The sequence below is a fragment of the Protopterus annectens genome, chromosome 13.part0 (genome assembly GCF_019279795.1).
Source record: "Protopterus annectens isolate FY-2018-M chromosome 13.part0, PAN1.0, whole genome shotgun sequence".
Taxonomy (NCBI): domain Eukaryota; kingdom Metazoa; phylum Chordata; order Ceratodontiformes; family Protopteridae; genus Protopterus; species Protopterus annectens.
This window is the reverse complement of record NC_056747.1, coordinates 193,165,461-193,190,460: the sequence shown is the minus strand read 5'-3', so window position 1 is coordinate 193,190,460 and position 25,000 is coordinate 193,165,461. Positions and strand designations below refer to the sequence as shown.

The window sequence follows — 25,000 nt, the reverse complement described above, 5'->3', positions numbered from 1 at the left end:
CTGCCTTAACCCGGATTCTCGACCTCCAGCCCCAGTCAAGTCTGACAGGTACTACAGGGTTCCAGACTCGCACCAATTTCTATACAAAAGCCATGCTGCTAACCCAGAAACCATCTCACAGGGCCCCAAGGGAATTAAGGCCTCCACTGCTAAAAATCCATTACCTTCCGAGAGAGATTCCAGATCCTTAGAAAGGTGGGGAAAAAAGGTATATACCTCAGCCACCTTAACCATGAGGGCATTAAACTGTCAGTTCCATATGCTAAAGTACCAACAGTTTTTGTTATCACAATTGAGAAGTAAAATGTCACACCCTGAACAACCAGATTTGAAGGAGTTGCAGGATTTGATGCATAGTGCGGAACAAGTGGGTAAACATACCCTACAATGTGGTTTTGCTGCTCTAGAGGCCTCATGTAGAGCTGCTGTTACAGGATCAGTCATACGTAGACATGCCTGGCTCAAGAAATAAACCTTACCAGATAATGTCAAAGCTAAATTACTAGATGCCCCTCTACAAAAGGATGTATTATTTGGTGCTAATGCTGAGGAGGTATTAAGGAAAATGGAGGAAAAGGCTAAATCAATGCAAACAGTGAAAGATTTTCTACAGGTACAACCCCCACGTTTCAGTAGAAATTGGCCTTCCAAAAATTGGTCCTTTCCAGCCACGGACAGACCCCAAAGAGGTAGATACAGGCGCCTGAGGGGCAGGGGGCAATCCCAAGGATCGTTTAGAGGCAGACAATGGCAAGCTCCTACACACAGAGGTGGTGAGGATGACTCGCAGCCATTCAGAAAGCAAGCCCAATGACTTTCCCCTTTGCATTCCAAGCAAGACTAATGGCAGCACCCTTAGGCGGAAAATTGGCATTATTTTCAAAAAATTGGCATATTGTCACAAAAGACAAATGGATCCTGGACATTATAAACAGAGGCTACAGATTCCATTTTCACACCCTTCCAAAAATGAGGCATGCCAAACCTGCCACACAATCAAAGGGCAGAGGCACAAAGACAAATTTCAGATCTCATAGACATGAAAGCTATTCAAGAGGTACCTACGCACGAACAAGGTCAAGGTTTTTATTCCAGACTATTCCTGGTACCAAGGAAGGGAAAAGATTGGAGACCTATTTTGGACCTATCCATCCTAAACACATTTCTACTCGTACCAAAATTCATGATGCTCACTCTACAGCAGCTTCTTCCCATGCTGGGCAAGGAGTCTTGGCTGGTAACATTGGACTTCAAGGAGGCATACCTGCATGTCCCAATCGGACAAAATTGCAGAAGATACCTCAGATTTCTTGCAGGTTCAACCCATTATCAATTCTCTGCATTGCCCTTTGGCTTATCTACTGTGCCCAGAGTATTCACGAAATGCCTGGTATCAGTAATTGCCTACTGCAGACTTCAAGGGATACAAATATACCCCTATTTGGACGACTGCCTGATCCAAGCGGACAGCAAGCACATTCTTCTGAAACATCTGGCTTATGTAATAATGTTGTTGAATTCTCTGGGATACACAGTCAACAAAAAGAAATCAAGGCAAACACCCTCTCGGAAAATAATTTTCCTGTGTGCCAACTTGGACATAAACACCCAGATGGCCTACCTCATGCCAGAGAAGCAGGGGCAACTAACTCAATACTTCAGAACACTAGCAAATTGCACCAGGCTGACTGGAAGGAAAATCCTGCAGGCTCTGGGATTCATGGCAATTTTGCATCTTACTAACCCCATGTGCAAAGCTGCATATGAGGAAACTTCAATGGTACCTGAAAAACCTATGGTCTCAATGCAGCCACAGTTTGGAAACAATAATACCACTAATTCCATGTCTTCAAAAGGAATTTCTGTGGTGGGCTCAAGCATGCCAAACAAACTCAAGTCTCCCGTTCAGCAAGCCTCAAGCAAATCAAGTCATCACAACAGACGCCTCAGACTACGCCTGGGGGGCGCACATGACAGATCGGTGCATTCAGGGCAAATGGTCCCAAAAAGAAAAGCACCTTCACATCAATCAAAAGGAAATGCTAGCAGTAATAAATGCTATTATATTCAAAGACCTTCTGCAACCAGGTCAACTATTGATAAGAACGGACAACACCACAGTAATGTGGTACATAAACAAACAGGGAGGAACCCATTCATACCCCCTATGCAGACTGGCCATGTCACTTTGGAACATGGCCCAGGACTTGCAAAATCGAACTTCAAGCACAGTACTTGCCAGGCAAGGAAAACACGCTGGCAGACAACCTAAGCAGAAATATGACAGATCCACACGAATGGAAGTTGCATCCTCAAGTTTTTAGAGATAATTCAAGCATGGGGAAGGCCAGACATAGATCTCTTTGCCTCCCACAAAAATCACCAATTGACAAAATTCTGCGCAAGGATTTTTCATCCAAAGGCCTGGAGAGTGGACGCGCTCTCTTTCAGTTGGACATCAATGACAGTTTATGCTTTCCCACCTCTTCCTCTGCTGCCCAAAGTTCTATTAAAAACCAGAGCAGACAGACAAAAGATGATTCTCATTGCTCCAGACTGGCCAAGACAACACTGGTACCCACTCCTGAGGAGCCTGATGCATTCCCCACTGTGGACCCTGCCTCTAATGCCTCTTCTGACTCAGCACAGCTTCAAAACTCTTCACAGTCAGCTAAAAACACTCAATCTAGCCGCATGGAAGATTCCTTAGCATCACAACAGACCCTACTCTCCAAGGAGGTGTAGGATGTCATTTTGGAGGCCAGAAGGCCATCTACCATAAAAGCGTACTCCACAAAATGGAAACTGTTTTGGGTCAGGAATGAGAAAAAGGGCCAGGATCCTCAAAAACTGAATTTACTTCAAATATTACAGTATCTAGCTAAGCTAAGCAGTGGACTTTCATTCTCCTCCATCAAAATCCATGCCTCAGCCATTTCTGCAGAATACAACACTGATCCACCCTTATTCTCTCTCCCCCTCTTAAGACAGTTCCTCAGAGGGGCTAAGAATCTAAAACCCCCAAGGAAACCACCAATACCTGTTTGGGATCTCAATTTCATTCTAGAAAAACTTACCTTGCCTCCTTTTGAGCCAGCTGCCTCATCAGATTTGCAATATTTGTCCTGGAAAACAGCTTTCCTTCTGGCTATTGCCTCCGCTCGTAGAGTATCGGAACTACAAGCTCTCATGGCTGTGCAGCCTTTTATCTTCCATCAGGACAGAGTTTCCTTACGAACCAACCCGTCTTTTATGCCAAAAGTGGTATCCGGGGTAGCTTTGAATCAGGCTATACACTTAACTACCTATGTTAAGTTGTCTATCTCGCCTTCATTCTTGCTGGATGGGTTCGGAGCCGACCTCGGCTCCGACTCGGCCACTCCAAAAGCTCGAGAGTTGGTTCCACCGGCTCGAGGCTCCCCTTATATCCCACAATGCTAGGCGAGAGTTACCTCAGATCTCGTTTGCCGCTACAGCATTGAGGTGTTGTTTTTTTTCTACCGGCTTGTTAAGTGTAATTTTGGTAAAATTAGAACACTTAGAACCCTATATTTTTGAGTTTAATTATATTTCCCTTAGTGTAGTGTTTTTCTACTCCGGTTTTCCGGAAAATCCCAATTTTTTTCCCAAGAACTTTTAAAGTTCTCTCTCTGGCCTTCTGGCCTTTCTCCATCCCCTAGTTGGTGTGTGTGTGTTACTCTTGGTAAACTTTAGTTAATTGTTTATTTTTGAGTTTTAAAAAGTAGATTAGTGTAATCAGTGTGTCTGTTGAGTGTGTGTGATTACACTTTTGTTTAGGATGTCTAAAGACACAAAGGTCTCAGGCTTCAAGAAGTGTGATGCGTGCTGTCAGAAAATGTCTCCTACAGACGGTCACACTTGTGTCTATTGCCTGGGGCCTTTGCACCTGCAGGACTCCTGTGCTGTATGCCACGGCTTCAGCCCCAGGGTCCTGCAGGAAAGAAAAAATAAGTTGATCCTGAGGGGTCTTCTTAAGCCGGAGGATTCCCTTTCTGTCTCTGGGAAGCCCTCTAAGGCTTCTAGGTCCTCGGCTCCAGCAACTGAGCCGAGACCTAAGGCTTCTAAACCTCCGCCTACATCGGCTCTGGCTGGAGCCGATGAGTCTCAGTCCACAGTTTCTGTGGTTCCCTCGCTCGGCTGGAGCCGAGGTAATAGAGGTTCCCTTTTCGGCTCCCAGATCTTGAGCCGACATCGAGAAGAGGTCCAGGTCACCGTCCCTTGGCTCCGTTCATTCGGCTCCAGGATCTCCCCTGCTGTCTGAACGGAGCCAAATCTCATTCCTCTAGGTCATCGAGGCTATCGGATCATGACCTTCAGAGGGTAGTGAGTCGACTTAAGTCCGAGGCACTAGCCCAGATGCTTCAGAGCCCGACTCATCAGTCGATGCCTGCCCTTGTCCATCAATATATTCCTCCTCCGACTCCGTTGAGCTCGGAGCCGGGTCGGAAACCGAGACTGTGGTAGCGCCGGAGCCGATACAATTGTCTTCGGCTCCATCGGCTCGATTTCTTCCTTAGAAGAATCTCGGCGCGGACTTCCATCGTCGGCTCGAGGGGTGAGTGGCATCGGACCCTTGTCCGACCCGCTCTTCCTCTCGGAGCTTCGGCGCTGGTGAGTTCGGCTCGACATCGGCCTCGAGCCATCACTGTCGGTGCCGAGGGAGGTTCTCAGCTTCGGAGCGGGACCTCTGGCTTTGCCTGACAGGGTGCTTTCGAGGTCATGCGGTGTTAGAGCCTGGCTCTACTCCACAGTCTGCGCCTGCCCCTCCTCACGGTGCCTCAGGTCAAGTCGGCTCACTCCCTCATCCTGGACCGCAGAGAGCCAGCTCCTCAGGAACCCCATGTGGGGATTTCATCCTCTTCCGAGGCCTCTCCTGATGTTGCAGAAGAGCCCCTCGAAGAGGAAGTGTAAGAGGAAACACATTGACTCACCTGAGTCAATCACATCTGATACAGATTTAGATGATTCCGAGGGTTCCCCCCGTTCCCCTTCTGAAGATGCCTCTTTTGCAGACATTCTAGAGATCCTGAAGCAGTGGGGAAATTGCCGACCCCTTACCCCTTAGTAGGATGAATCTGTATATCTTGAGGCGTTGGCTCTTGCCCTTCCACCTCCTGGGTGTCCCCCTTGACCCCCTCATGCAGGTGGTTGCTAAAGGCATGGACGGCTCCTGATTCAGTAGATCCCACTCCCAGGAGACCCTCCAAATGCATAACGGCACCAGCAGACAAGCAGTTCTTGACAAAAGGAGTTTCTGTGGATGCTATGGTGGTAGCTGCTGCCACTAAGAAGGAACTAGCTGATCCTTCAGTACCTGTCCATCCACCTAACAAGGAATCTAGGTCTATGGACAGGTACGGGAAGCGGATGTTTTCGTCAGCGACATTTACTATGCGTTCGCTGAACTACCTGTGCCATTTCACTTGTCTTCAAAGAGACTTGATTAAAGAAGCGAGTGACATGTTGAAGGATCCTACAGCTGCGGGGTTTCAAGATAAAATGAACACTCAGCTGGCTACCCTTAACTCCATAGCCAACTCCTCCATGCCTCCTTTCTTATGCGGCTGATGGAGCGAGTAGCCGCAGGACAGGTGTGGCCTTACGTAGGCATGCCTGGATGCGGCTATGCAATTTTGCGGACCCCTTCAAGACGTCTTTCACTAACTCCCCGTTTGATGGATCATCTCTCTTTGGTCCTCAAGTGAAAGAAACCTTGACTAGGTGCGAGACTGATGGCAAGACACTTTCTGCCGTCTGAGTCCGTTTTCTACTCCTTCTAGGCCTTACCCCAAAGGCCAGAAAAGTGGGAAAATGTGGTTCCGTAAACAAAATCAAGGGACTTCGCCTGACGCACAAAGTCGTTACCCGCCAGAGGCAGAGGCGGAATAACAATGGTAGACATCGCCCTCGAGGCAGGGGCTCCGCAGAACCAGGGCAATCGAAGCCTTCTCTGATAAGCCCTTTCAGCATCCCTGAGGTGTTGCCCGGCTGCCCACCTTCGGAGGCAGTCGGGAAGGTTGTCACTGTACCCAAAAGCCTGGCTATCCTGACTCAAGACAAATGGGTACAGTCCGTCATTTCGAAGGCTATTCTATCCCCTTTCTTCATTCGAAACAATCAAAAAATCCCTTCCAGATGTTCCACCAGCGCAAAGGGATTTAGCGGTTTGAAATTTCGAACTGCTTGCAAAGAGAGCAATTCAGCCAGTTCCAGCAGACCAGCAAGGATCCGGAATCTACTCAAGGTTCTTTTTAGTTCCAAAGAAAACAGGGGACTGGAGACCAATTTTGGATCTCAGTATCTTGAACAGATCAGTCAAGAAAACAAGATTTCGGATGGTCACGCTGCAGTCCATCCTTCCCCTATTGGGAAAAGGAAACTGGATGTGCTCTATAGACCTTCAGGATGCACTATCACATAAAATGAACAGACGCTCCAGAAGATTCCTCCGCTTCAGGCTGGGAACCAGTCATTTTCAATTCAGGGCCCTGCCCTTTGGTCTCACCACTGCCCTCCGGGTGTTTACCAAATGCATGGCAGTGGTAGCTTCTCACCTGAGACAAGGATTCCAGGTGTTTCCATATTTGGACGACTGGCTCCTCACAGCTCCCACCAAGCATCTCCTTCTGATGGCCAGGGATTACACTTTTCGCATTTGTCAAAAGTTAGGCATTTCAATAAATTGCAAAAAGTCTGTTTTGTCACCTTGTCGTCCCATTACCTTCATAGGCGCAAATCTAGACACAGTAGACATGTCTGCGAGGCTAACAGATCAGAGAATAACAGACATACACAGACTGGTCTCACTCCTTTTCAACAACAACAGAATCAAAGCCAGGTTAGTTCTGAAAGTGTTGGGAATTATGGCGGCTGCCATACCTCTGCTTCCATTAGCCAGATTCCACATGCGAATCCTTCAATGGATGCTCTTTACACAATGGTCATACCAGCAACTTCCAATGTCCCACACCATTATGATCACGCAGGCGTGCAGAAATCATCTCATGTGGTGGATGTCTTCCCTCAGCTCTTGTTGGGAAGACCCTTTGTCCCTCCCCTCCGGTTGCTACTCTGACAACGGACGCCTCCCTGATCGGGTGGGGGGGGCATTATCAGGGCAGGACGGTCCAGGGCACATGGCAACCAGACGAATGCCACTTGCACATAAATGTTCTGGAGATGAGAGCAGTGCTTTTAGCATTGCAAGCCCTTCAAGACTCTCTCCCTTGGGAACGATTGCAATCCAGACAGACAATATGTCTGTAGTGTGATACATCAGCAAACAAGGCTGAATCAGGTCCTACCCCTGTGTCGAGAAGCACTCAGATTGTGGCAATGGGCGATTCTTCTCAGCGGTTTCTGATAGCAACGACATCCCGGAAGTCCAATCAAATCGCGGACAAATTGAGCAGAGCTATTCTCATGCCTCACGAGTGGTCTCTGAAAGACTCTGTTGTGAGAGAGATTTTTCTCAAGTGGGGTCAGCCTTGCTGCGATCTTTTTGCTACTCCCCAAAACAGCAAGTGCAGACATTATTTCATTCTATTCCCTTTACCAGGCCAACCCAGCAGAGACGCTAGTCCAAGTTTGGCCCGGGGACTTCTGTATGCATTTCCTCCTTCCCACTAATCTCTCAAGTGATACAGAAAGCTATCGCTCAGAAGGCCTCGTTGATCCTCATTGCTCCTTACTGGCCTCGACAGGTGTGGTTCCCCTTTCTACATCAATTTCTACTGGAGCGACCTTGGCATCTGGACCTAGTTCCAGACCTTTTGATCCATCAATCGGGTCAGTTACATCGCCTCCTCCCTCTCTGAACCTCACTGCTTGGTTCCTCCAGTTCCAACCTTAGCCAGGCTTCCTCAATTATCTCACTCTGTTCGAGATATTTTGATAGCTTCCCATAAATCTTCCACTAGGAAGATTTATTTGAGTAAGTGGAAACGTTTCACATATTGGGCTCAAGGAAGCGACATAGATCCTTTCACTGCTTCCATCCAAATAGTCCTTGATTTTCTAGCTGAACTCTTCTTCCATGCAGGTTCATCCCCTTCTACTCTTAAAGTTCAATTGGCAGCTATCTCTAACTTTCATGTGGGTATTTCTGAGTCTGCCTTAATGTCCCACAAGCTTTGCAAAGCCTTTTTGAAAGGAGTTTTTCTTCTCAGACCTCCTATAAGAAATCCTCCTTCTCCTTGGGACCTAAATTTAGTTCTTACTTCTTTGATTCTTCCCCCTTTCGAACCTGCAGCCTCCTGTTCTTTAAAATTGCTATCATGGAAGACTCTTTCTGGTAGCTATTACTTCAGCTAGAAGAGTCTCAGAACTTCATGCACTCAGCTGTCGACCTCCTTATCTATTGTTCCATAAGGACAGGGTATCCTTACGAACCAACCCGTCCTTTTTGCCTAAGGTAGTCTCGACATCAAATCTAAATCAAAGCATTGACCTCCCTGTCTTTTTTCCAGAATATTCCAATAGATCTGAACAAAAATTACACTGGCTAGATGTTCATCGTCAGTTGAGGTACTATTTGGATAGAACAAAACAATTCAGAAAATCTGACCAACTGTTTGTCTCCTATGCAGAAGGCAGAAAGGGACTTTCAGTTTCAAAGGTATCATTATCTAGATGGCTTACATCTCTGATTACCCTTGTTTATGAGATTAGACACCAAAAGCTGCCTAATAAACCTAAGGCCCATTCTACCAGAGCTTTGGCTACTTCCTTAGCCTTCCAAGACAGACTGCCTATTGACACCATTTGTGCAGCGGCTACTTGGGCTACTCCTCACACTTTCATTTCTCATTATAAGTTGGATCTAGCTTCTAGGCATAGAGCTAACTTTGGTTCCACTGTTCTCAGGAGTCTGTTCCGTTAGGCCACCGGGACAAGGTGCTAGGGCGGTCCCATCCAGCAAGAATGAAGGCGAGATAGACAACTTAACATATAGAAGTTATGTTCTTACCATAACGTTCCATGTTGTCTTCTTCTCGCCTTCTTCTTGTCCCCCTCCTTCCCCCTGGCCTGGACAGACCTAGAGGAGTTGTGATTGTGACCTCTCTTTCTACCACCTCTTTTCTAAGGCATATGCTGCTTGCATATTTCCTGAATCAGGATGTAGGTCACCCTTCTTTCTCCCTGTTGTTAGAGGTGGACTCTGTTTAGAGTTATTCTGTTACTATTATAAGGTGGGGTTAGCTTACAAACGAGATCTGAGGTAACTCTCGCCTAGCATTGTGGGATATAAGGGGAGCCTCGAGCCGGTGGAACCAACTCTCGAGTTTTTAGAGTGGCCGAGTCGGAGCCGAGGTCTGCTCCGAACCTATCCAGCAAGAAGAAGGCGAGAAGAAGACAACTAACATGGAACGTTATGGTAAGAACATAACTTCTATTTTATCCTAATCCTCAAAACAAAGGGGAGAGATTACTACATTCCTTGGACATCCACAGACAACTGCGTTATTATTTGGACAGAACAAAGCCTTTCAGAAAATCAGAACAGCTCTCTGTGTCCTATGCCATAGGAGCTCAAGGAAAGCCAATTTCCAAACAGACAATCTCAAAATGGATAGCCCACTGCATACGCTTTTGTTATTCTTTTCATGGCAAAACTGTACCTACAGGCATCAGATCTCACTCCACAAGGGCCACGGCTACCTCTGCAGCTTTTCTCAGAGGAGTTCCTACCAAAGATATCTTGGAAGCAGCCACTTGGAGTTCTGTGCATACCTTCTCCAAGCACTACCACCTTCCACTATACTCCAAATCTAGAGCGGGCTTTGCCACTGCAGTCTTGCAGGGCATTCTGGCTCCTCCTAGTTCCACCTAGTGCCTACCACCCCTTTCTTAGCTTTGGGATTCTACCCATCTGTTATGACTGCAGCTGTATGCACGATGAACATAGTACAGTTTTGTACCTACCATAAATGTAGATATTTGAGTGCTAATACAGCTGCAGTCCAGGTTTCCCCCCCTCCTTCCCCTCTTGGGACAGGCCTATTGGCTAACATCTCCTCATGCAACCTGATTGGGGTTTTCATTCTTGATGTATTTGCTTGCACTACTGTATTTTGATTATATGGCATTGCTTTATTACACAAATTTATGTTTTGCCTTCCTTCTGGGGGCACCTGACATCTGGGGCAAGAAAAACTGAAGAAAATGGCGTCTGCTGGTTCTTTTATACCCCTGTCGCACTGACGTCAGGGAAGAAGCGACAACCGGACCTAGACTTTGGAATTCGGCCGACTGAGGACCCGCCTGACGGCAGGAGAACCCATCTGTTATGACTGCAGCTGTATTAGCACTCGAACATCTACATTTATGGTAGGTAGAAAACTGTACTTTTCTGACGGTGTAGAAAATAAGGATTTACAGGTTTTATTGCATTCAGCTGAACAAGTTGGAAAATATACTTTGCAATGTGGATTGTTACCCTGCTGCAGTCATCACACTTAGGTTATCCTGTCGTCAGGCGGTCCTGCAGTCTGCCTGAATTCGTAAGTCCTGGTCCGGCGTCGGTTGCTGTCACTTCTTCCCTGACATCAGTGTGCCAGGGGTATATGAGGCATCCGACGCCATTTTCTCCAGTCTGTCTTGCCATGCGGTGCCCGAAGCAGAAGCAGTTGGCAAGTGCCAGTCGGCCGACACCTGAGATTTTCAAATAGAGTTTCAGTTCGAAGTCTTCAAAGCTAAGTACCCCTTTGGGGAACCTTTTCTTGCCTCAGTCTGATGTCAGAAAAAGTTAACAATTGCGTTTCTTGTGCGAAGCAAATACCTCATAAGGACTTTAATTCTTGTATACTTTGCCTAGGCCCAGACCACGACTTCACTGGTTGTCGGTTTTGTGCTAGGTTCAATAAGTGAACTATAAAGTGACGCTTTGATTTCGCACGGCACTACTTCGGTAGGAAATTTAATTACACTATGCCGTCGGAGCAACAGACTACCGGCGTGCATAAAAAACGCAAAGATAAAGACAGGCAGCCCAGATCCAAGCCAGACTCCGAGGCCTCAGCTGGGCAGGTCGCCGGTTCTCCGGTTTTCAGTGAGACGTCTATGCAGCCCCTGGCTACCGCAGAATTGGATCCCCAGACCGCTTCGGATTCTCCAGCAGAGAGTTCTAGGCTGATGCAGCCATTTTCTTTAGGCCCTACCGACGACTATGCAGAAGAAGCCGGTGCTGTAGAAACACCTTCGGTTTCTGAAGGTGTCTTCAGTCCGACTACTCTCACCATAAAATCTTATGCTAAGCTTAAGACTCCTCTAAAACCAAAAAAGACTGCACTTCAGTCTCCAGTTCAAGGCCCCATGCCTAAGAAACAGATGCTTAAAATGGCTGATTTGATTTCTTTAATCAGCCCCCCCCCCCCCCCCCTGGACAAAAGGCCTAGACAAGAGGAGGATTATGCCTCCTCTGATCAAGTGTCTGTTTCCTCAGGCTCCTCTGAGGAACAGGATTACTCCTTTCCCCCTTATGAAGATTCTGATGCTGAAGATTCCATCCCCTCAGCTTCTCCCCCTGAAGAGTATTCCTTTGGGGAAACCTTGCATACCATGAGGGAAGGTTTCCACTGGGAAGGTCAGGACTACTCAGACTCGAAGAAAAGGCCCCGAGAGTTTCTTTTACTCCCCCAGCATAGAAGACTTGCTATCCCCCCAGTTTTGGGCATTGTGGATGATGTTTTCTTACAATCTAGCCTAAATCCAGATTCTCTGACTCCTGCTCCAGCCAAACCAGATAGATACTATAGAGTGCCTGACTTGCACAAATTCCTTTACAAAAGCCCTATTGCTGATCCAGAGACAATCTCCCAGGGTCCCAAAGGGGCTAAGGCTTCTGTGGCTAAAAATCCTGTACCCTCTGAAAGGGACTCCAGAGCACTAGATAGGTGGGGGAAGGTTTACAACTCAGCTACTCTAGTTATGAGAGCACTAAATTGTCAATTTCACATGCTTAAATACCAGCAATTCCTAGTGTCTCAAATAAAACAAAAGATGAGCACGCACCCTCAACAGTTTGAATTCAAGGAAATGCAAGATCTGTTGTATGCAGCTGAACAGGTGGGCAAACATACTTTACAATGTGGTTTTGATTCCTTGGAAGCTTCCTGTAGAGCAGCTGTTACTGGGTCTGTTATACGTAGGCATGCTTGGTTAAAGGAACAAACTTTGCCTGTTCATGTTAAAGCAAAGTTACTAGATGCACCCTTACAGCAGGATGTCTTATTTGGGGTTAAAGCAGAAGAGGTTTTAAAGAAAATGGAGGATAAGGAAAAATCTATGCAGACGGTCAAAGATTTCTTACAGGTACAGCCCCCACGCTTCAGCAGAAATTGGCCAACAAAAAATTGGTCTTTTCCAGCTTCTGACAGACCACAGAGGGGTAAATACAGAAGACCACAGAGGGGTAAATAAGATGCCCAAGGGGCAGAGGACAAGCACAAAACCCTTATAAATCTCGCCAATGGGGCACTGCAACACAGAAGGGAGGAGAAGGCAAACTGACTCAAACCTCAAACTGCCAAGCAAAACTCTCTTGGCAGCTCCCTTGGAGGAAAATTAGCACTTTTTGCAGACATCTGGCACATCTTCACAAAGGACAAATGGGTCCTAGACATTCTCACAAGGATACAGATTCCATTTCCACACCTTGCCAAGGATAAAAGGAAGGCCAAACCTGCCAAAAAATCAATGGGCAGAGGCACAAAAACAAATTACAGCTCTCATGGACATGAGAGCCATTCAACTGGTACCTACACAGGAGCAAGGCCAAGGATTTTACTCAAGGTTCTTTCTAGTCCCCAAAAAGGACAATGCTTGGAGACCCATTCTGGACCTTTCAATTCTAAACACCTTCTTGCAAGTGCCCAAATACAAGATGCTAACACTACAGCAGCTTCTCCCCATGTTGGGCAAGAAAGCTTGGCTAGTAACGTTGGACCTCAAGGAGGCATACCTGCATGTCCCTATCAGACAAAGTTGCAGAAGATACCTCCGTTTCATTGCAGGTTCAACCCATTACCAATTCTCTGCAGTGCCTTTTGGCTTATCTACTGCACCCAGGGTCTTCACAAAATGCCTGGCACCAGTAATTGCATACTGCAGACAAAGAGTAATTCCAATATACCCATACCTGGATGACTGCCTCATCCAAGAAGAAAGCAAGGACACAACATCTGGCTTCTGTAAAACACCTTCTAAGTTGTCTAGGATGCACAGTAAACGAAAAGAAATCAAAACTAGTGCCCTCACAAATTGATATTCCTGGGTGCCAAGTTGAATACAACTGCCCAGATGGCTTATCCGACGCCAGACAAACTACAACTAACTCAGTACTTCAAAACAATGGCAACAAAGACCCAACTCCCTGCAAGAAATATTCTGCAGGCCTTGGGCTTCATGGCATCTTGCATACTACTAATACCATTTGCAAAACTGCATATGAGGAAATTACAGTGGTACCTAAAAAGCATATGGACTCAACACAGCCACAGCTTGGAAACAATACCTCTCATTCCCTGCCTTCAACAGGAGTTTCTGTGGTGGTCACAGGCATGTCACCTCAACAAGGGTCAGCCTTTTACCTTACCCCCAGCCAGGCAAACTATGACAACAGATGCATCGGACTATGCCTGGGGGGCACACATGGCAGGACTGTGCGTTCAAGGCATATGGACTGCAGATCACAGGAATCTTTACATCAGTCAAAAAGAAATGCTAGCTGTACAGAATGCCCTGACAGCCTTCAAGGACCTCTTACATCCAAGACAGCTTATCATAAGGAAAGTCAAAACCACAGTAATGTGGTACATAAACAAGGGGGTACACACTCCTACCCTCTATGCAGGCAAGCAATGACCTTGTGGAACACAACACTGGCTTACCAAGTTCAATTACAGGCTCAATTCCTGCCAGGAGAAAAGAACACATTGGCAGACGACCTCAGCAGAAACATCATGGATCCCCACGAGTGGAAACTGGATCCACAAGTATTTGCAATGATAACTCAAAAATGGGGGCACCCAGACCTAGACCTGTTTGCCAGCCCCCAAAACTATCAGCTAACAAAATTTTGCACAAGAATTTTTCACCATCAAGCTTGGAACGTGGACGCACTTTCATTCAGTTGGAAAATGCGGACAGTATATGCCTTCCCTCCATTGCCCCTTCTCACAAAGGTGCTGCCGAAAGTCAGGATGGAGAGACCCCGAATGATACTCATTGCCCCAGACTGGCCACGCCAGCAATGGCACCCACTAATAAGTAATATGGCCCAGGGCCCACGATGGATTTTACCACAAATTACTCATCTGCTCACACAGTCAGATTCTACACAGCCTGCTCAAAACCTTAAACTTGGCTGCATGGCAAATCACCTAAGCAACCAGCCAGCTCCTCTTTCACAAGCTGTTATGGATGTTATTCTGGAGGCCAGGAGGCCCAGCACCAGGAAAGCCTACTCAGACAAATGGAAAAGGTTTTGCGCCTGGAACTAAGCTAAATGCCAAAATACCCTTTAGCCGGACATACCTCAGATTCTACAATATTTAACTGAGATGTTACACAAATGGCTTTTTTTTTCATCTATTAAAATCCACGCCTCAGCTATTTCAACTCACTACAAGATGGTCGTCCCCTATTTTCACATCCACTTCTAAGGCAGTTTCTCAGAGGGGCCAAAAACATTGGGCCTCCCAGGAGAGCACCAACACCTACTTGGGACCTCATTTTTGTTCTGGAAAAACTTAAGCTACCTCCTTTTGAGCCAGCTTTCTCAGCTGACTTTAAGTTTATATCATGGAAGACTACCCTGCTGCTAACAATTACTTCAGCCAGAAGAGTCTCAGAGCTTCAAGCACTAATGTCAGTAGAAACTTTCCTCATTTTTCATCAAGACAGAGTTTCTCTACGAACTAACCCCTCCTTTATGCCTAAGGTGGTATCCAGTGTGTCTAAATCAAACCATCCATTTACCCACCTTCTTTCCAAATCCACAGAACAAAGGAGAAAGACTCCATTCCTTGGACATTCTCAGGCAGCTACGTTACTACTTGGGTAAAACTAAGGTTTTCAGAAAATCTGACCAGCTTTTTGTATCCTATGCTACAGCATCACAAGGAAAGGCTCTCTCAGAACAGACCATTTCCAAATGGATAGGACATTGCATATGTTTTTGCTATACCCACCATGGAAAACCAATTCCTGCTGGCATAAGGCCCCACTGTGCCAGGGCAGCAGCTACATCTACAGCCTTCCTCAGGGGGGTGCCAACCAAGGATATTCTGGAAGCCAACTTGGAGTTCAGTACACACCTTCACCAAACACTATCACTTACCACTTTACTCTAAGATTAGAGCTGGCTTCGCCACTGCAGTTTTGCAGGGCCTTCTAGCCTCCTCTAACCCTGTTTGACTCCACCTCCCATCCTTAGATTTGGGATTCTACCCAAGTTTGATGACTGCAGCAGGGTAACACGAACATAGTACAGTTTTGTACCGACCATAAATGTAGATGTTCGAATGTATACCCTGCTGCAGTCCAGGTTAGCCTCCCTCCATCCCCTCTGTCCTAACTAAAACCTTTCAGTACCTTAAAATCTGATACAACCTTTGTGGTGTATTTGCTTATAGCTGGAGGGATGTTTTGTTTGTGCTAAACTTTTATTATTGGTAGTATCTACTGACCACCTTTTGGGGGGGGGGGGGGCACCTGACATCTGGGGCAAGAAAAACTGAAGAAAATGGCGTCTGATGCCTCTTGTATACCCCTGGTGCACTGACGTCAGGGAAGAAGCGACAGCAACTGACACCGGACCAGGACTTTGGAATTCAGGCCGACTGCGGTACTGGCTGATGACAGGATAACCCAAGTGTGATGACTGCAGCAGGGTATACACTCTAACATCTACATTTATGGTAGGTACAAAACTGTACTGTTTTATTTTTTGGAGGCCTCTTGCAGGGCTGCAGTTACTATGGGTCTGTGCTTAGAAGGCATGCTTGGCTTAAGTAGCAATCTCTGCCTGATCATGTTAAAGCAAAATTGTTGGATGTTCCTTTGCAGCATGACCGTCTGGCAATAAGGCTGAAGTTCTAAAAAAGATGGAAGATAAAGCTAAATCTATGCAAACTGTGAAAGGTTTCTTAGAAGTACTACCTCCAAGATTTAATAGGCACTGGCCTACTAAGAACTGGTTCTTTACAGTTCCTTCCAGAGCCACTCAAGCCAAACCCAGACATTCCAAAAGCACCAGGTTTCAGTACCAAGGGACTTTCAGAACTAAGCAATGGGGTGCCTCCGCTTCCAAATCTGGAAATAACAAGACACCTCCCTGTGGTAAACATTGTCAATGACTTCCCTTTAAAATTACCAAGCACTTAACTCTTAGCCACCCATTTGGGGGGAAAGTGGCTCTTCATGCAAAAAACTGGCAACCTATAACCCAGGACAAATGGGATTTAAATAGTGTCCCAGGGATACAGATTTCATTTTTACACGTTACCAAGTCCAAACAGATGGCCAGACCTGCCCCCAAATTAGTGGGCAGTTGCTCAGAAACAAGTACTTTCCCTCCTAGACATGGGGGGGGGGGGGGGGCTATTCAACTAGTACCAGAAGAGGAAAAGTGACAAGGTTTCTATTCCAGACTTTTCCTGGTACCCAGAAAAGACAAATCATGGTGTCCAATTCTGGACCTGTCTACTCTGAACACATTTCTGGACATTCCAAAATTCAAGATGCTGATTTTCACTAGTTACAACCTATGCTAGGCAAAGATGCCTGGTTGGCAACTCTAGATTTAAGAGGCTTACCTGCATATCACAATCAAGGAATCTTGCAGAATATACCTCTACTTTAAAGCAGGCTACTTGCATTATCAGTTCTTTGCACTGCCCTTTGGCTTATCTGCTGCACCGAGGATATTTACAAAGTGCCAGTCTCCAGTAATTGCATTTTGCAGGCAAAGAGATATTCATATGTATCCATACCCGGACGATTGTCTTAATTCAGACAGAAAACAAGGCCATTCTTCTAAAACATCTGGCCTTTGTAGAAAAGGTTCTAACTTGTCTAGGGTACACCATAAACGAAAATAAATCACAACTGGTACCCTCTCAAAAACTTAAATTCCTGGGTGCAAGCTTGAATACAACTGCCCAGATGGCTTACTTTAAGCCAGAAAAAACACTATTTGGTGGGTGACTTCTAAAAAGTGGCCACAAAAACCCTGCTATCTGCAAGACAAGTACTGCAAGCCTTGGGGTTCATGTCTTCCTGCATTCTTCTAATTCCCTATGCAAGACTGCATGTGAGGAAACTTCAGTGGTACTTAAAAAGTTTATGGAGTCAACATTGTCACAGCCTGGAAACAATCCTATCATTCCTTGCCTGCAACTAAAGTTCCTATGGTGGGCAGAGGCCTGCCACCAAAACATGGGACTGCCATTCACACCACCCCCTGCTGCCCAAACCCTAACTACAGACTCATCAGACTATGCATGGGGGGCTCATCTGGCAGGGAAGTGCATTCACGGCAAATGGAGTCCAAATCAAATGCACCTTCATATCAATCAAAAAGAAATGCTAGCTGTACATAATGCACTGACAGCCTTCAAAAACTGCCCTCATCCAGGACAACTAATGGTAAAGATGGACAACACCACAGTTATGTGGTACATAAGCTGGGGGGTACACATTCCTACCCCCTTTGCAGACTAGGCATGGCATTGTGGAACACGGCTTTGAGCTGTCAATTACAACTACAAGCTCAATTCCTGGCTGGAAAGCTGAATATTTTGGCAGACTAAGCAGAACTCTCATGGACCCACACGAATAGAAACACGAACCACGGATTGTCAGCATGTAGACACGCAAATGGGGGAGCACAGAGACGGATCTTTTTGCCTCACCCAAGAACTACCAGTTGGACAAATTTTGCACAAGAACTCCTCACCAAAAAAGCTTGGAAGGTGGATGCTCTGTCCTTAAGTTGGGAAAACATCAATCTATGCCTTTCCCCCTCTGCCTCTGCTCTCCAAAGTTCTAAGCCAAACAGGACAAACCAAAAATGATTTTGATTGCTACAGACTGGCCTCACCAACACTGGTACCCACTCATAGCAGTCTGTCACAAATGTCTCCATGGCACCTGCCTCGGACACCTTCCTTACTGTCTCAGCAGAACAACCAAAGTCTGCAGCCTCCCTTCCAAACATTGATTCTTGCAGCTTGGCTAATCACTTAAATTCCCCCTTGGCATCCCTCAGCAAACCTGTGATGGTTGTCATTTGAGGAGAGAAGACCTAGTACTAGAAAATGTTATGCTGTCAAATGGAAAATATTTTGTGCCTGGAACCAATCTCAAGGGATAAACACAGCAGTGCCCAATTTACCTCAGATTTTGCAATACTTAACTATGATGCTTCACAAGGGCCTGTCTTTTTTTTTATAAAAATCCATGCCTCAGCCATTTCAGCTCATTACAGCACAGAACCCCCCCCTCTTTCTCTCATCCTCTGTTAAAGCAGTATGTCAGAGGGGCCAAAAACTTGAGGCCACCCAGGAGAGCTCCAACCCCTGCCTGGGACCTTAACTTTGTATTGGCGAAACTCCATCTCCCTCCTTTTGAGCCAACTGCTACTGCAGACTTAAAATTTCTTTCCTGGAAAACAGTCTTCCTTTTAGCAATCAATTTGGCTTGAAGGATTTCTGAATTACAGGCCGTTATGGCAGTGGAGCCTTTCATCATCTTTAATGCGGACAGGGTGTCACTCGGGACCAACCCGTCCTTCATGCCCAAGGTGGCATCCAGTGTGGCTCTTAATCAGTCCATTCATTTGCCAACTTTCTTTCCCAATCCACAGAACAAGGGGAAGTGGATTCTGCATTCATTGGATGTACACAAACAACTTTAATTTTACTTGGACAGGACTAAATCTCGAAGAAAATCTGAACTGCTGATAGCATTTCCGCAGGGGCAGAGGGAAAGGCTATTTCAAAGCAAACCGTTTCCAAATGCTTAAGCCATTGTATTCATTTCTGCTATAAGCACCATGGAAAACCTATCCCCCAGGGGATCAGATCCCATTCCACTAGGGCTGCATCTACTTTGACAGCCTTTCTCAGAGGTGTTCGTACCAGGTATATTCTAGAAGCTGCTACCTTGAGTTCAGTTCATACTTTCACCAAGCATCATCATTTACCAATTTTCTCTAAATCCAGAGCTGGCTTTGCCACTGCTGTTTTGCAGGGCCTTATAGCTGGTCCTAATGCTGTATAAATCCATCCTCCCAACCATAGCTTTGGGAATCTACCCAAATGTAATGACTGCAACAGTGAAACACGAAGAACACAGTACAGTTGTGTACACTTAACATAAATGTCGAAGTTCGAGTGTATTCACTGTTGCAGTCCTGGTTACCCTCCCTCCATCCCGCTGTTTTTTTTTCTTACTATACCTCCACATGTTCATAGTGTTACACTGCTGCAGTCATTACACTTGGGTTATCCTGCCGTCAGGCGGTCCCGCAGTCTGCCAGAGTTCCAAAGTCTTGGTCCGGCGTCTGTTGCTGTCGCCTCCTCACTGACGTCAGTGCGACAGGGGTATATAAGAAGCAACCGACACCATTTTCTTCAGTCTGTCTTGACTTGCGGTGCCCGAAGCAAAAGCAGTTCGCAAGTGCCCGTCGGCCGACTCCGGAGATATCAAATTCGATTTTCAGAACCGAATTCTTCAATAAAGCTAAGTACCCCTTTGGGAAAACTTTTTCTTGCCTCAGACCGATGTCAGAAAAAGTTAATAATTGTATTTCTTGTGGGAAGCAAATACCTCATAAGGATTTTCATTCTTACTGTATTCCATGCCTAGGCCCAGATCACGAGGTCACTAGTTGTCTGTTTGAGTTAGATTTAAGAAACGCACTATTAAACGTCTGATTTTGCTCGCCATTACTTTGGCCGAAGGTTTAATTATACCATGCCGTCGGAACAATCGATGACCGCAATTCACAAAAAACGCAAAGGCAAGGATAAGGACAGGCATCCGAGGCCCAAAACTGACGAAGCCTCTTCTTGGTCAGTCGCCGGTTCACCGGTTCTTAGTGAGGTGCTTTGGCAGCCCCTGACACCCGCTACCTCAGAGCCACAGGCCGCTGCCGACTCCCACGTGGAGGTGCCTAGGCCTCTGGATACTCAAGGTGTTTGGCCGATGGAGACTAACCCTTCAGATGTGTCCGGAGCCGCTGAGCACACGGGCTTCTGAGGGTGTTTTCAGACCTTCACAACTTACCATTGCAACTACAGCCAAGTCTTAAACTACATTAAAGACAAAGAAGCAAGTACAGCATTCACCTGGACAGGCCTCCATGCCTAAAAAGCATATGCTCAAACTGGCCGAAGACTTAATTACTTTAATCAGGGGTTCCCATCCCCCTCCTGACAAAAAGCCTAGGCAGGATACAGACTGATTCCTCTGACCAGGTTTCTGTTTATTCTGATTCCTCTTCAGACCAGAGATGCTCTTTACCCCCCTATGAGGACTCAGATGCTGAAGAATCAATTCCTTCAGCCTCTCCTCGTGAGGATTATTCTTTTGGGGCAACTACATACCACGAGGGAGCATTTCCATTGGGAGGGCCAAGATTACTCAGAATCCAAGAAAAGGCTCAGACTTTTTTTTTATTGCCTCAACACAGGCCCCTTGCTATTCCGCCATTGTTTGATATTGTGGATGATGTGTTCTGATTCTAGTTTAAATCCTGATTCTTTACCCCCTGCTCCAGTCAAGCCAGACAGGTACTACAGAGTCCCTTGACTCTCGAACATTTCTTTATAAAAACCCTCTTACTGACCCAGAAACCATTTCCCAGGGTCCCAAAGGGGTAAAGGCATCCACGGCTAAAAATCCAGTTCCCTCTGACAGGGATTCTAGAGCATTAGACAGATGGGGGAAGAAAGTTTACACCTCTGCAACTTTAGCAGTAAGGGCTTTAAATTGCCAGTTTCACATGCTTAAATATCAACAATGTTTACTGTCTCCGTTAAAACAGAAAATGAGTACAAGTGCAGAACAACCTGACTATAAGGAAATGCAGGATTTATTGCATGCAGCTGAACAAGTGGGAAAGCATACTTTGCAATGTGGTTTTGATTCATTAGAGGCTTCTTGTAGAGCAGCAGTTACAGGATCTGTGATTCGAAGGCATGCTTGGTTAAAAGAACAGTTTACCAGATCATGTTAAGGCAAAATTACTGGATGCTCCTTTACAGCAGGATATTTTATTTGGTGTCAAGGCAGAAGAGGTATTAAAGAAAATGGAGGATAAGGCAAAATCTATGCAAACAGAAGGATTTCTTACAGGTACAGCCACCTCGATTTAGCAGGAATTGGCCTACAAAAATTGGTCCTTTCCAGTGTCAGACAGGCCACAGAGGCAGATAAAGACGCACAAGAGGCAGATCTCAGTCCCAAGGCTCTTACAGACCACGACAGTGGGGTGCTTCAACCCCAAAAAGAGGGGGAAGACAAGTCACAAACTTACAGGAAACAGTCCCAATGACTTCCCATTTCCAATGCCAAGCTTTTCCCTTTTGGCAGCTCCCTTTGGGGGGAAACTAGCACTTTTTTTTCACAAAACTGGCAAGCAATCCTCCAAGACAAATGGGTTCTGAATATTGTCTCAAGGTTTACAGGTTCCACTTTCACACTTTACCAAGGCGAAAAGGAATGCCAGACCTGCCACAAAATCAATGGGCAGATGCACAAAAGCAAATTACAGCGCTCATTGACATGAGAGTTATTCCGAAAGTGCCACAGCAGGGACAAGGATTTTACTCAAGACTCTTCCTGGTCCCCAGAAAGGACAAAGCCTGGAGACCCATACTAGACCTGTCTACTCTAAATACTTAACTGGATGTTCCGAAATTCAAAATGTTGACACTACAGCAGCTCCTTCCCATGTTGGGCAAGAAAGGTTGGCTTGTTACTTTGGACCTCAAAGAGGCATACCTGCATGTCCCTGTCAGACAAAATTGCAGAAGATACCTCAGATTCATAGCTGGTTCAATGCACTACCAATTCTCTGCACTGCCCTTTGGCTAATCTACTGCGCCCAGGGTCTTCACAAAGTGCCTGGCACCAGTAATTGCATTTTGCAGACAAAAAGGAATTCAAATATGTCCTTACTTGGACGACTGCCTGATTCAAGCAGAGAGCAAGGACATTCTTCTAAGGCATCTGGCATTTGTAAAAAGGTTGCTAATTTGCCTAGGGTACACAGTAAATGAAAAGAAGTCAAAACTAGTGCCCTCACAAGAGATAATATTCCTGGGTGACAGCTTAAATACAATGGCCCAGATGGCTTATCTCACGCCAGACAAACAAGGACAACTGACTCAGTATTTTCAATTGATGGCAACCAAGTCCCAACTCCCTGCAAAAAAAATTCTGCAGGCCTTTGGATTCATGGCTTCCTGCATACTACTAATTCCATATGCCAGACTGCATATGAGGAAACTACAATGGTACCTAATAAATGTTTGGGCTCAACACTCTCGCAGCTTGGAATCAGTAATACCACTAATTCCCTGCCTACAACAGGAGTTTCGATGGTGGGCACAGGCATGCCACCTCGTGTCAGCCTTTCACTCTTCCCACAGCCAGGCAGACTTTAACAACAGATGCTTCGGATTACGCCTGTGGAGCACACATGGCAGGAAAGTGTATTCAGGGCAAATGGACCACAGACAATATGCACCTTCACATCAGTCAAAGATGTTGGCTGTACAAAATGCCCTAACAGCTTTCAAGGACCTTCTGCATCCAGGACAATTAGTATTAAAGACAGACACCACAGTAATGTGGTACATAAATAAGCAAGGGGGCACTCATTCTTACCCCCTATGCAAGCAAGCCATGACCTTGTGGAATACAGCTCTAACTTATAAAGTTAATCTGCAAGCACAATTCCTGCCAGGAAAGAAAAATACTCTGGCAGGTGACTTAAGCAGAAACATCATGGATCCTCACGAGTGGAAATTAAATCCACAAGTCTTCAGCATGATCATGCAAAAATGGTGGTGCCCGGACATAGATCTTTTTGCCTCCCCACTGAATTGCCAACTACAAAAATTCTGCACAAGGACTTATCACACACAAGCATGGAAAATGGATGCTCTTTTTTCAGCTGGAAAAGCCTAAAAGTTTATGCCTTCCCACCTCTTCCTCTCCTTTCAAAGGTACTCCTAAAAGCCAGACAAGAAAAAACACAGATAATTCTGATTGCTCCAGACTGGCCACACCAGCATTGGTACCCAATCTTAAAGAATTTAGCTCAAGGCCCACCTTGGATTTTGCCTCAAATTCCACACCTACTGACTCAACAAACAATCAGATGCTGCACAGTCAGCTCTATACCTTAAACCTGGCTGCATGGCAGATACATTAGCCAAACAGACAACACCTCTCTCTAAAGCTGTTATGGATGTCATTTTGGAGGCCAGGAGGCCTAGCACCAGGAAATCTTATTCAGAAAAGTGGAAGAGATTCTGTGCCTGGAACCAGGCTCAAAGCCTTAACTCTGTTGTCCCTAACCTACTTGGGACCTAAATTTTGTCTTGGAAAAGCTCACTTTACCTCCTTTTGAGCCAGCCAATTCAGCAGAATTAAAATATGCATCATGGAAAACTGCTCTGCTCCTGGCAATATCCTCAGCATGAAGATTCTCAGAACTACAGGCACTAATGGCAGTGGAGCCTTTCATCATTTTTCACCAAGACAGGGTTTCTTTAAGACCAAACCCTTCTTTTATGCCTAAGGTGGTATCCAGTGTGGCTCTTAACCAAAGTATTCACTTGCCAACTTTTTATCCTAATCCCCAGAATAAAGGGGAGAGACTTCTACATTCCTTGGACATACACAGGCAATTACACTTCTACTTGGACAAAACAAGTGGATAGGACACTGTATCCGGTTTTGCTACACAGCTTGGGAAACCTGTACCATCTAACATCAGGCCACATTCCACCAGGGCAACTGCCACTTCTACTGCCTACCATAGAGGAGTACCTACCAAAGACATTTTGGAAGCTGCAACTTGGAGTTCAGTGCACACCTTTACCAAGCATTACCACTTGCCTCTTTATTCTAGATCCAGAGCTGGCTTTGCCACTGCAGTGTTGCAGGGCCTCATAGTCGCACCAAATCCTCTATAGAACCAGCCACCCTGACTCAGCTTTGGGATTCAACCCAAGTGTAATGACTGCAGCAGTGAAACACGAACATAGTACAGTTTTGTACCTACCATAAATGTAGATGTTCGTGATTCACTGCTGCAGTCCTGGTTACCCATCCGCCATCCCCTCTTTCTTAGCTGGGTGTTTCCTATACCTTTCTACACTATACTACCTATGTGGTGTATTTGCTGGTTACTGAAAGGTTTTTTTTACCTTATATGTTTTGTAAGCAATATGTATTTGCCTATCTTTTTGGGGGCACCTGACATTTGGGGCAAGAAAAACTGAAGAAAAGGGTGTCTGCTGCTTCTTGTATACCCCTGACGCACTGACGTCAGGGAGGAGGCAACAGCAACCGATGCTGGACCAAGACTTTAGAACTCTGGCCGACTGCGGGACCGCCTGATGGCAAGATAACACGTGTAATGACTGCAGCAGTGAAGACACTCTAACATCTACATTTATGGTAGGTACAAAACTGTACTTTTCTTTTACTACACTTTAAAGTCTTTTTGGTGTATTTGCTTTTATTTGGAGGTATATTTTTGTTTTAAATTCATATTTTGCTCCCCATTTGGGGGGCATCTGACATCTGGGGCAAGAAAAACTGACGTAATGGAGTCTTCTGCATGTTTTATACCCCTGACTACCTGACGTCTCGGAAGAAGGGACAGCAACTGACGCAGGCCCCAAGACTTTGTTAATCAGGCCGACCTGCCAGTAGATTACTCAAATGTAATGAC

General features: G+C 45.9%; 1 protein-coding gene across 1 annotated transcript in view; it reads left to right on the top strand.

Moving 5' to 3' along the window:
• MAU2 (MAU2 sister chromatid cohesion factor) overlaps positions 1-25,000 on the top strand; it is a 2,634,229-nt gene that overhangs the window by 830,926 nt on the left and 1,778,303 nt on the right. The gene's annotated exons all lie outside the window — the stretch shown is intronic.